Below are 12,833 nucleotides of genomic sequence, written 5' to 3'. Positions count from 1 at the left end.
CTTTCCCTCCACTGCTGGATGCATCATAGTCAAATTAAAAATCTCCAACAGGTGAGGCAAATTACAAAAAAGAGCTTAATCTGCCAATAATACAGACAGTCACTTGAAATCAACTACCAGTAAGCATCTGTAGTTCTTTTCTAGTATTTTCTTTCCCAAAAAGCACTATAACCAGAAATCAGATATTCTGCTCAAGATATGAGCAAAGGCTATTGGAGAATAATACTCTAGAAGTGAAGCAAGGGGTCATGATTTCTGCTTAAATCGGGCCACTTCCTGATTTGAACCGAGGACTGGTTCCGCAAACACTTACACACATGAATAACTGTAAGGCAATAAGAAGTCCCTCATGTTCAGTTACTCATGTGTGATTACAGCATTAAGGTCCTCATTGTACTATTCAGTACATTCACATATGTAGTTTGTAGATTTTCATAGAAATGCCTTTTTATGTTTTTGCAAAATAGATCTTCCAAGCCTGCACAAGGAACCACACGCCACATTCACAAATACTTGCTTTGACAGGTTTGCAGAAATGTAAAGCGCAACAGAACCTGGCACAGTGCTTTTAACCAGATGCAAACTTAAATCCATTAAAATTAACACAAAAAGCCAACAGCAAAAACAAGTACAGCAAAAACTGAGGCAATTATCAGGGATGGTCAATGCAACATAGCACACCATATACAGCTCTGCCGGGAATATAGCTTTTTATGACCAAAATCCAACCAACAAGAGAAGAAATTAAAAAGCACATACATCAAATGTACAAATGTACTTTTGTCACAAGGGGAGATACGAAATTATCTTTCTTAACCTGCCATTGTCAGAAGTGATAGTAAAAAAGACTCCAAATGAGGAAGACTAAAAATGTTTCATGGTGGGAAGCTGCAATGTTGGCAATTCCTTTCTGTAAGTGTTAATGACTTTTTCCATAACTGCATTTTCATGGCTCTTTATTTCTGACTTAAATATTCTCAACAACAGCCGAGGAGAGTACACGAAGCTCACGTGGACCGTAGAGAACTTTTGGAATGGGTAACTTTCCTTGAGAAGTACAGCTGAGGGTGGGAAGTAGAGTTAACTGCATAGGAAAAGTTATTAGGGCAACCTCCTGTTTTGAAAGACCACTCCAAGTATCACCATACATTGTTAGTGCAAGTCTGTTTAACTGAGAAAGTGATTTTTGTTGGTCTCTTTACTGGCATCCTTTTTTTTTAAATGCATACCATTGTTAATGAGAATGTGCAAAAACCATACACTTGTCTTGGTGGAGAGTAGGATTGTTCTGAAACAAGAAATGTCATGAGGCAAATAGAGAAACCCAAGTCTGACAATACAAAAGTCAAAATACAGTCCCCCTGAACGGCAAAAATTTCTATTTCTTCTTTTAAAAACAGCAATACAGTGAAACTGTATCTCTTCCTGCCCTAGTAACCCTACTAAATGCTCTTTTTTTATTAGCATGACTCAGTTGGGCGACTGTCAGCTGGTCAAGTTATTTTCACTCAGTGAGCACTTCACTGGTGGAAAAAGAATGTAACTCTTTCCCTGCAAAGCATGGCAGTAGGTGCTGTAAGGAAGGAGAGTATCACTGAAAAGTTAACAGTATTGTTTGCACCAATCAAAAGCAGTGACCAAACAGACCTGATTGTGCCCAGGAGTTTAAATGCATTTCATTAGCATTCAACTAATGAATGGATTCAGCTGTAAGGTCACAACATTACCAAGGTCTCATGATTGAGTGGGTAGGATGATTCAAATTCCCTCCTGAGAAAGCAAATGGAGCTTCTAAGCACCCAGGTGGGAACTGGTTAGCTTCTTGATGTTTCTTCAAATATACTTCCACATATATCTCAACATTGTTTTGTAGTGCCTCCCTTTATATGCTGGCTGCTGAAATGATGTACAGAGTTAAAGAGAAACACCATCACCTTCCACACCTCACTTCTGCCTGAAAATCCGTTGTCTGCCATTGTTACACAGAGTCACCTCGAACAAATCTATATAAAGGAGGTTGGGGGTGGAAGGGAAAACTGTGTTTTCTTTATTTTTTCCAGTTTGTTTACTTAGGGCATTCCATAGCATTGTGTTTATAGCCATTTTCTCTGCACAGTCAGTCATTTCCCCCTAGTCTACATACTGCAACAGGGGAGAGAAAAACAATTTTTAAAGACAGGAAAATGTGATTCTGAAACCACAGAAACTTGTGGGGAGCCTCGGATGTAGGACCTGAAACTAATTTAAACTCTTTTTTAAAAAAATGACTAAGTTTCATCTCCAGGACGGTGCTTTAAAATGAGAACAAAACATGAGAGAGGTAGAAATGACATGATTAATGTCACCCATGCTCAATGTTTCTTTCAGCTCCTGCTCCAATACTAAAATTTCTTGGAGTATCAAGCATTTCTTGGACCCTCAGACTTCCTTTTCTGATGCACATTTTACAGGCCCAAACACTCTCGATCACACACATATAACATATACACTTATCCTCTGACACATAAACACACATCTGCACACTTGCACCTGTTAACACACCAGCACCATTACGTATAGGGACTCCCATTCTCATGTGTTGCACTCTCAGTTGCACACATACTGTTCTCTCAGACACAAATGTTTTCCAACACGTTTTCACTCCAGCATAAAATGGCTTGCACATACAATCATTCACACACACACATCCGTCTCCCTGACAGACTCTCCCTTTACATTCAGAATCACACCTTCAGCCATCCTTCACAATCATACACATCCTCTTTCTCTCGCACACACCTCTCTATGCCTCTCTCACAGTTGCAAACTGAGGCCACCCCCCTCAATAGCATACAACTACATTCACGCTCATCTGCACACTGTTCTGCTCTGCCTGTGTGCGTCTCCCACCATACACATACAACCCCATGTGTATCTCTGACCTTATGCCCATATACCTACCTCTGTGAGTCTCTCTCACACACCCCTGGGTGTAGCTCTCACCATTCCCCACACACCCACAAGTGTGTCTCTGACAATTACCGCACTCATGTGTAACTGTTTCATACACACACCTTGTCCATGTATATCTCTGACCATTATGCACACATACCTCTGTGTCTCTTTCAGTTGTACCCATGTGTATCTCTGACCATTCCACTCATGTGTGTAACTCACAATTACATCCCCGTGTCTCTCTTCCACAGTTATAGTCCCATGTGTATCTCTCACAATCTCACACACACCTCTGCATCTCTCACCATTACACATGCACACATTTGTATCTCACAATTACACACCCCATGTCGTCTCTCTCATTTACACCCCACGTATCTCTCTGACCATTACACACACACGGGTGACTTACACACTTGTTACTCTCTCCCACTTACAGTCCCATGTCTCTCTCTCCCCACTACATACACACGTGTAACTCACAATCACACACCCCATCTCTCTCCAACAATTACAGCCCCTTGCGTCTCTCACAATCCCACAAACCTCATTGTGTGACGATCACGCTGTCACACACACACATTTGTAACTCACAACTACTCACCCAGTATTGTCCCTCCTTTACAGCCCGTGTGTCTCTCTCACCATTGCACGCTCACGTGTGTCACTTAGTTGCACACACACCTGTGCCTCCCTCCCGCAGGGACAGCCCCTTGCGTCTCTCTCACAAGCTCACACTTGGCTGCCTCCCTCTCACCCCCGAACCGACACACGCTTGTCATTCACAATCACACACATTCACTGTGTGCTTCCCCTTCACACACACGGAGCCGCCGCTCCCCGCCCAGCTCCGAATCCGCTCCGCACCCCAGCGCGGAACCCCCGCCCCGCAACGCGCCGCGGAGCCCACCTGCTCTGGGTCTCCGGGAGCGATCCCTGCCCCGTCCGAGCTCCGCTCCGCGCCCCAGCGCCGAGAGCGCAGCTCCGGCTGCCGCGTCCGCCCCGCCTTCTTTGCGGGCGGGGGGGGGCGAGGGGGAGCTCAGCCTGGGGCTCCCCGCCCCACCCCGCCCCACCCCTAAACTCCTCCCTATTGGCTAGGAAACCCCCGCCCCGGGAGACTCACTCACCGCCCAGCCCAGGGCAGAGTCCCCACGCCTCCTTCTGTGGATTCCCCGCCGCATCAAGCGCCCAGATTGGGACTGGGGACTCACCGCTCCCCGGCTGCAAGGGGAGGCTGCGATGACCTGCTGGCCTGCGCGTCACAGGGCTCCGGCAACTTCCCAGGTCTTCTAGCGAGGCACGCAGTCTCCCTCTCAGAGACACCAGGCCTGGAGACTCCATCGGAGCCTCTCTGCTGAGTTACCCACTCCTCACCCTTAACTAATGTTGAAGAGTTACAGAGAAGGAGCCGTGCGAGTCTATACGCTACCAAAACAAAAAGCAGCCAAGTAGCACTTTAAAGACTAGCAAAATAGTTTATGAGGTGAGCTTTGGTGGGACAGACCCACTTCTTCAGACCATAGCCATGCTATGTCTTCAGAGCAGACCCACCAAAGCTCACCTCATAAATTATTTTGCTAGGCTTTAAAGTGCTACTTGGCTGCTTTTTGTTTTAACTAATGTGTGCTTCACTGCCAGCCTGCATTGGTTCAGCTTCAGACTCCTGTCTTAGGGTCGCCAGCTCCCTTTCTCTGCTAGACTGAAGAGTCAAAGATTATATATTTGTTCTCCGGGCAGATATTCAGCAGCACCACCAGCCTCCGCGAGCCCAGGGGGCACAGTATGTGCGGGGGGGGGGAGGGGATCTGGGGGTTGGCTTCATGCAAACGTGGATAAGGGGAATCCAACAGCTACAGTGTGCAGTAAACCCTCGATTTAACCAGAACCTGATACAACGGACTTTGGAAATAATAGATGCTGTCTGCCAGCTCCCTGTGCCGCCCACCCCCACCCCAATATATGCCAGAGACTCACCATTAGCCCATTAAAGTGAGGGTTTACTGTACTTAGATTTCCAGAAAGCCTTTGAGAAGGTTCCTCCCCAAAGGTTCTTATGTAAATTAAGTTGTCATGGGATAAAAGGGAAGAGCCTTTCATGGACTGAGAATTAGTTAAAAGATAGGAAACAAAGGGTAGGAATAAATGGTAAATTTTCAAAATGGAGAGGGGTAACTAGTGGCTTTCCCCAAGGGTCAGTCCTAGGACTAATCTGATTCAACTCATTCATAAATGATCTGGAGAAAGGGGTAAGCTGTGAGGTGGCAAAATTTGCATATGATGCTAAACTGCTCAAGACAGTTAAGACCAAAGCAGACTGTGAAGAACTTCAAAAGGATCTCACAAAACTGAGTGATTGGGCAAAAAAATGGCAAATGAAATTAAATGTGGATAAATGTAAAGTAATGCACAATGGAAAAAAATAACCCCAACTGCACATACCATATGATGGGGACTAACTTAACTATAACTAATCAAGGAAAGAGATCTTGGAGTCATTATGGATAGTTCTCTGAAAACATCCACGCAGTGTGCAGCAGCAGTTAAAAAAGCAAACAGGATGTTAGGAGTCATTAAAAAAGGGATAGAGAATAAGACAGAGACTATCTTATTGCCCTTATATAAAACCACGGTACGCCCACATCTTGAATACTCCGTACAGATGTGGTCACCTCATCTTCACAAGATATATTGGCATTAGAAATGCTACAGAAAAGGGCAAGTAAAATGATTAGAGGTTTGGTACACGTTCCGTATGAAAAGAGATTAAAGAGATTAGGATTTTTCATCTTAGAAAAGAGGAGACTAAGGGGGATATGACAGAGGTATGTAAAATTATGAGTGGTGTGGAGAAATTGAATGAGGAAAAATTATTTACTTGTTCCCATTACATAAGAACTAGAAGACACCAAGGCTGGGGCTACATGAGCCCTTTCCTTTCGGAAGGGGCATGTTAATGAGCAGGTTCAAAAGATGCTAAGGAGGCGCTCCCATGAATATGCAGCACCCCATTAGCATAATGGTGGTTGCAGCGATTCGAAAGTGCTGCTTTCGAATCACGCGCCACCCGTGGAGACGGGGACCTTCCAAAAGGACCCCTTAGTTTTCAAAAGCCCCTTCTTCCTACCTGGTGTTAGGAAAAAGGGGCTTTTGAAAACTGGGGGGTCCTTTCTGAAGGTCCCCGTCTCCACAGGCAGCGCGCGATTCAAAAGATGCCCTTTTGAATTGCCGTGGCTGCCATTATGCTAATGGAGTGCTGCATATTCCTGGCAGTGCCTCGTTAGCATATTTTGAACCTGCTCATTAACATGCCCCTTCTGAAAGGAAAGGGCTCATGCAGACACAGGGCAAATGAAATTAAAGAGCAGCAAATTTAAAACAAATAAAAATAAATTCTTTTTCACACAGCACAGTCAACCTGTGGAACTCCTTGCCAGAGGAGACTGTGAAGGGTGGGACTATAATAGGGTTTTAAAAAGAGCTAGATAAATTCATGGAGGTTAGGTCCATTAATGGCTATCAGCCAGGATGGGTAAGGAATGGTGTCCCTGGCCTCTGTTTGTGAGACGCTGGAGATGGATGGCAGGAGAAAGAGTATCACCTGTTTGGATCACTCCCTCTGGGGCACCTGGCACTGGCCACTGTCAACACATAGGATCCTGAGCTAGACGGACCTTTGGTCTGATGCAGTATGGCTGTTCTCATGTTCTTAAGGGCCTCAGGCCTGGCCAAGGGCCTTTAGCGCCACCTGGAGCATGCTGCTGGCCCTCAGAATCTGCACAGGGTGGATGTGTCTTGTGGTGGTGAGGAGTGGGGTGATACTCCTGAGGCATTTCTAAAGGGCCCAGAGCTCCCAGCCACCCCTCCCTGCATCAGCAGGCCTGATCAAGCTTCTTGGGTCTGTCACTATAAGGTCTGTTTTTTAAAATCTTTTCATCAGTCTCATGAGTTTTCTCTGAACCCTTGCCCATTTATCCACATCATCCTTGAGGTGGGGAGGCCAGAACCTCAAACAGCGTTCCACACCAGTGCCAAAGGCCGAGGTGAAACAACCTCTCTACTCCTACTTGAGATTCCACTGTCTATGCATCCCAGGTACTTGTTTGATCGTCCAGCTACAGCATTGCACTGGGCACTCACTTTGAGATGATAATCCACCTTCAACCTAAATCTCTTTCAGTCATTGCTGCCAAGGATGAAGTCCCCATCAGAGGTATGCAAGTGAGGGAAATCAAAAATGCAAAAGATGTTCATATTTGCATAGTTGGCACTCATTTGCATATTCTTATTTTGAAATAAATTCTTTCAAAATAAGATTATGCAAATGAGGTGCCAAATATGCAAATATGCACCTCATTTGCGTTTTCAATTTCCCTCATTCACACACCTATTTTGAAAGAGTAATGTAAGCGTAGATGCACCCATCATGTAAAGATTTATGTTACCTGTATGAAAGCACATTTTATTTGCTTGCACTCATCTTGCCAATCGATCCCTATCACTATTTCAGTGAGCAGTCCTCCTCATCATTTACCAATTCCCCCAATTTTTGTGTCATCTGCAAACTTTATCAGTGATAATTTTACATTTCCTTCCAGGTTATTAATAAAAATATTAAATAAGGCAGGAGCAAGAACTGATTCCCAAAGGACCCCACTGGAAGCATTGTCATTTAATGGCAATTTACTGTTTCCAAGTATATTTTGAGGCCAATCAATTAATCAGCTATTAATCCATTTAAATGCATGCCATGTTCATTTTATATCTTTCTAATTTTTTAATCAAAATGCCATGCAGTGTCAAGTCAAAATGCTTTACACCAACACTATTACTTTGTCAACCAAATTTATAATCTCATAAACATGTCAAATTACTCTGCCAAGATCTATTTCTATAAGACAATGCTGAATGACATTAAACATATTACCTTCTCACTTTCTCACAGTTATTTATTCATCTTGTCCCTTGTCAGCTGCTTCACTATTTTGCCTATAGCTGATATCAGACTCACAGACCTATAATTACCCACATCATCTTGTGGATCCTTTAAAAAATATTGGCTCAATATCAGCATATTTTCTGTGTTCTGGAACTTCCTTGGTATCCCCAGACCTACCGAAAACTAATACACATTGAACCTCTCTAATCCAGAACTCTCCTGTCTGGTAATATCTGTAATCTGGCATCCTTTTAGTCAGCTGGACCACGATTTATCATGGGTATGGCCAAGTTTCCTGTGGTCTCATAAAGTTGGTTTATAGCCGCCAGTCCTGGTTCTCAGTGTTCTGTGCTGTTATTTAGCTGTAATTTACCCCTAAATGTCTTCTAAGAGCCCAGTAATGTTGGTAATGCTGCTAGAAAATATTGACCTCCTGTGATCCAGCAAATTCTCTTGTCCAGCGCCAATCAGGTCCCAAGAGTGCCAGATAACAGAGGTTCAACCTGGATTAACACTTCAGTGAGGTCCTTAGCCAATTCTTTTAAAAACCTTGGATGGAAGTTTTGAGGAGTTAGTGAATCAGAGAAGATTTGTGAGGGAATTCAGAGAGAAAGGGTAAAAACCCTGTAAATGTAGGCCAATACAAAACGAAAACTTCCCAAAACAGACAATAACAACAAAGCAAAGCACAAAGATTCCACACTCCCCCGACCCTGGAAGAATAAAAATAATTCAGGCAGAAGTCCCTAAGCAGAAGTGAGGATGTCCTACTTATTTCACTCCCTCTAGCATGTATAATTACCTGCCTTGTGGGCATGTAGTTTATGTGTGCATTTAATTCAGCAACTCACAGTCCTCAAAGACTGAATATGGGCTCTTGTGACCAGAAAGGTTGAAATGGAGGAGCTAGGGCCCAACTACACAAATGAAGCTTTCTGTGACAAGGATCCACTCCATAGTCTGACAGCCTCTGTGTTGCTGTTCTGGAGGACGAAAGTCTTGGGCTGCGTCTACACTACAAGATAAACTTGATCTATAATCTATAAAGCTTCTTGAAATTTGACCCATCTTTTTTCCACGTCAAATCTTCATGTCCCCATTGCCCCATGCAAGTTTGACAGTGTGAGCATTGCATTATGGCTACCTATCCCACAGTGCCTTAGCCCCTGTTGCGTGTGGGTGTTTCATGTTGGAATCTCAGGATTCCAAGCAGTGTCCCGGAATTCACTGCATCACTAACTGCATGAAAAAAGAACTGGAGATCGCATCATTTGCTGCTGCGGCATTCCAGCACAAGCGTGGCTCCACGAACACTCCAACTCATAGCACAGATTGTTTCAGTACCCACAGCGGCTGTCATGCAATGTGTCCTCCAGTCCTAAAGCTCAATGGCGCTTGGCTGTCCTACTGGTGCTGGTGCTGCTGCTGCTGATGAAGATGGTGGTTTGGAACAGCAATTGTCCCAGCTGTGGTCCAAGAACTCAGAGCTGGTGGCTGCCATGACTGCATTGCTGACAGTGGATTGGCAGTTTTGGACTGGAGATACCAGCACACCCTAGCGGGATCACATCATTTTGGAGTCCTGGGATGACCAGCAGTGGGTGGAGAACTTTTGCATGCACACAATCCACCTTTGTGGAACTTTGTGATGTGCTGGCACCCGCCCTGAAGCACCGCAACACCAAAATGAGGCAGGCTTTACCGGTTCAGAAGCAATGGCAATTGCACAGTGGAAGTTTGCAACCCCCAACAGTTACCAGTCCGTGGCAAATCAGTTCGAGGTGGGCAGCTCTACAATGGGGTCAACTGTGATAGCCTATTTGGTTACAGGAATAAGGGGATTTTGAAGTGTGCAGGGTCCTTTTGAAAAGGACCACATGTAGATGACCCGCACGTGATTGAAAGCAGCACTTTCAAAGTGCTGTGGTGACCATTATGCTAATGAGGTGCTGCATATTCATTGCAGCAGCTCATTAGCATTGTTTAATTGGGCTCATTATCATGCCCCTTTCGAAGTTCTGGGGCTAATGTAGACATAGCCAGTCAGAGCAGGTGCAGAATGAGCATGGAATGCACCTTTGGATGTTTGAAAGTGAGGGTCAGGTGTTTATTGATCCATTTGGACGTTTCTGAAGCTAATATCCTCACCATTATTGTAGCAGATGCTATGTTTCACAATGTATGTGAATCAAGATGGGAGACTTCCCTGTCTTTCTGGAATTCTGAAGTGGAGGCAATAGACAGGGCTTACTCACAGCCATCCACACTGCCATCCACCAGCAGCCACGCTCAGGCTGCAGCAATAAGGGATGCTTTAAGAAATAGCTTTATGACCGATCTGTAAAGCAAATTCTACCTATGTATTTCTCTGCCATAATGCCAATAAATGATACCATGCAATAATGAATGAATGCTCTTACTTGGTGGGAGGGGGTTAAGTTGCAGTAAATAGAATGCATGTGGCAGGCAGCTGTGCCTTCAGCACCCCCCTCCCTCCAACCTGCTTGATTCCCTCAGCCATGCGTCTTCTGTGGACAAGGGAGTTTCAATGCCCAGCTGTGCGTTCAGCAGCACTCGCCCTCCCGCCACCCACCCGGTTCCCTCAACTGCGCGTCTGCTGTGGACAAGGGCATTTTACTTCTCGGCTGTGCCTTCAACACCTCTCACCCTCTTCCCACCCACCCAGTTTGATTTGTGTCCCCCCTCACTCCTGCAGGTCAAGAAATCACACCCAGCTCAAAGGAATGATTTTCTTTTTTGGAGCGGGGAGGAGACGTTTAAGTGGCTGGGAAAAGAAGCCTTCTCCAGGGTGAAAGCCTTTTGCAGTATCCCTTAGGGCTGGAGCAGCAGGGAGCCTTGCCCTACCTTCACGCATGTGGAGACTGTAATGACAGGGGGTGGGTGCCTTCTCCTCAGGGGACTCTGGCCAGCAGATATCAGCTGATGCCCTGCTGGGTTGGGAGTCCCTCTGCAGCTGCAGCAGGAAGTGCAGGACCTCTGTCTGCTCAGTAACAGCCTTTACAACTTTGCCACAACCTCAGTCTGCTTGCCGTGGCCTCATTCATTATTGACAATTGTTGCTGCTGGAGCTCAAGCATTCTCTCGTTAAAGCTTACTTGACTGTGACAGCGCTCGGCTGTACCATGACGCCACCGAGCAGTGTCCTTTGTCAGGTTCTGGTGCTCTGCCTCACTGTTTTCCATGTGCTGCAGGATTGGATCTTGTTTGCATTTCTTGCATCTCCTGGTTTTCTCTGGAACGCTGGGCACTGGGTCTGGAAAATGAAGGTCAAAATTAAGATACAATTCACATAATGTGCTTTGAAGTGCAATGAATGGGTCTTTCTGTGTACTGTCGCTGAAAGTATACCTTTAAAGGACACATAGGTCGTTAAGGATGGGACAGTAAGCATGCATTTCTCAGTACTTCACTTGCCACCACTTATCCAGCACATTGCTTTGTGGACATGGTAAGTTATAAGCAATTGTCTTCTTTGGGTGGGAATGGGAAGGTCTGCAAAGCAGGAGCAGCCAGCCAGGGTCCTGGGTGGGTGTCCCATGGCAGTGAAAAATGGATGGCTGCATGTGGGGCTTTGATGCACAATAAAAATAATGTAATGAAAAAAATCCAAAGAAAGGTTGGGTGTAAAGGGACATGGAAGGGGAAAAGCACAGCAGAGGAATCTTCCACGTCATGCAGGGGAATTCCTGAGAACTGAAAACAAAAGGTGCTTGGAAAGGGACATGGAACAGGAAATACCCAACGGAGCCTGGCAGCCATGTGTTGCTGGGGAGTCCTGGAAAATCAAAAGAAATGCTCGAGGAACGGGGTTTGGCAGGGAAAATGCCCAGCAGAGCCTGGCAGCTGCGGGGTGCCATGGGGGCCTAGGAAAATGCAAAGAAATACTGGAAAAGAAATGGTGGAGGAAGGGAACAAGGGATGGGAAAAGCACAGCAGAGCCCAGCAGCAGTGTGGCGCCATGGGGTCATGAAAAATTAGAAGAAATGCTGATTGGAAAGGAACTGGGAGGGTGGGGGTACCCTCACAGAGGTTGCAAACTGTATTGTGGGGTGGGGAATGGAGCCCCCACCGGCTGCTGTAGGCCAAAGAAAAGGGGCAGGAAGGACATTTAAAAGAAAAAAACAGAGAATTCCCATGCTTCTGCAGGTTGCCAAAGAAGACATCACCCTTCTAAAACTAATAGATATGGAGAAAGAACAGCTACTCCTGCTGTGTAACCAAAACCCTGGAAAATTTCCTAAAATGCTGTGCAGTATCATGACACCAGATCGCTATCTGGTTGCCTGGAGCGGTAAGGTGTGCTACCATGGAAGCCACAAGAAGTCAGGCCTGCCCAAGAACCTCATGAAAAAAATACAAGTGTGCCTGGATGAGGCCTTCGAGGAGATCTCCAAAAAGGAGAAGTGCTCCATCCCAAGGAACTTTAACACGCTGTTCTGAGGGGCACAAGAAGCACAGCTAGTAAACCTGTACCTATACCCACCCCCAACCAGCTTCTAGCATGTAGAATAAATACTCACCCCAACCACTTGCTCCAGGGGTTTGGGGACCAGCATGGAGGGGACTGCTGTGGACGGTCCCAGCGTGGAGGGGCCCGGTTCCAGGTTGATGGTGAAGAGCTCCAGGCTGTCTGGAACAACTTCCTCTGTCCCCTGCTCGTTGCTCCGCTCCTCACTCTTTTCCTCTGGGCCATGCTGCTCCTCTGGGCTCACCGTGAACTCCATACTGGGGCCTCCACAAGTGTCGTTATTCAGTCTGGGCTCCATGGTTGGGTCACTCCCCATTAGCAGAAGGTCTGTGGTAATAGCAGAAGATCTGTGGAGCCGCCCTCAACCACTGGCTGGCTTCCTGGATGTTTTGGTAGGCCTGACGGAGTTCTTTAGCTTTCACCTGGCATCTCATAGAGTCCTGGGAGTAACCTAGGCCTGCCATCTCGTGCACC

General features: G+C 45.9%; 1 protein-coding gene across 3 annotated transcripts in view; it reads right to left on the bottom strand.

Annotated features, from left to right (window-relative positions):
* PRKCQ (protein kinase C theta) overlaps positions 1-3,983 on the bottom strand; it is a 103,943-nt gene extending 99,960 nt beyond the window's left edge. For all 3 annotated transcript variants that reach the window (XR_012642357.1, XR_012642358.1, XM_074975613.1), the window contains exon 1: positions 3,845-3,983. The gene's annotated coding sequence lies outside the window, so the exon portion shown is untranslated. The remainder of the gene's footprint in view (positions 1-3,844) is intronic.
* Between the last annotated feature and the right edge of the window lie 8,850 nt (positions 3,984-12,833).

This window comes from Carettochelys insculpta, chromosome 1 (assembly GCF_033958435.1).
Source record: "Carettochelys insculpta isolate YL-2023 chromosome 1, ASM3395843v1, whole genome shotgun sequence".
Classification (NCBI taxonomy): Eukaryota; Metazoa; Chordata; order Testudines; family Carettochelyidae; genus Carettochelys; species Carettochelys insculpta.
Note: the sequence above shows the minus strand (reverse complement) of the source record. Positions and strands in the feature narration are given on the sequence as shown.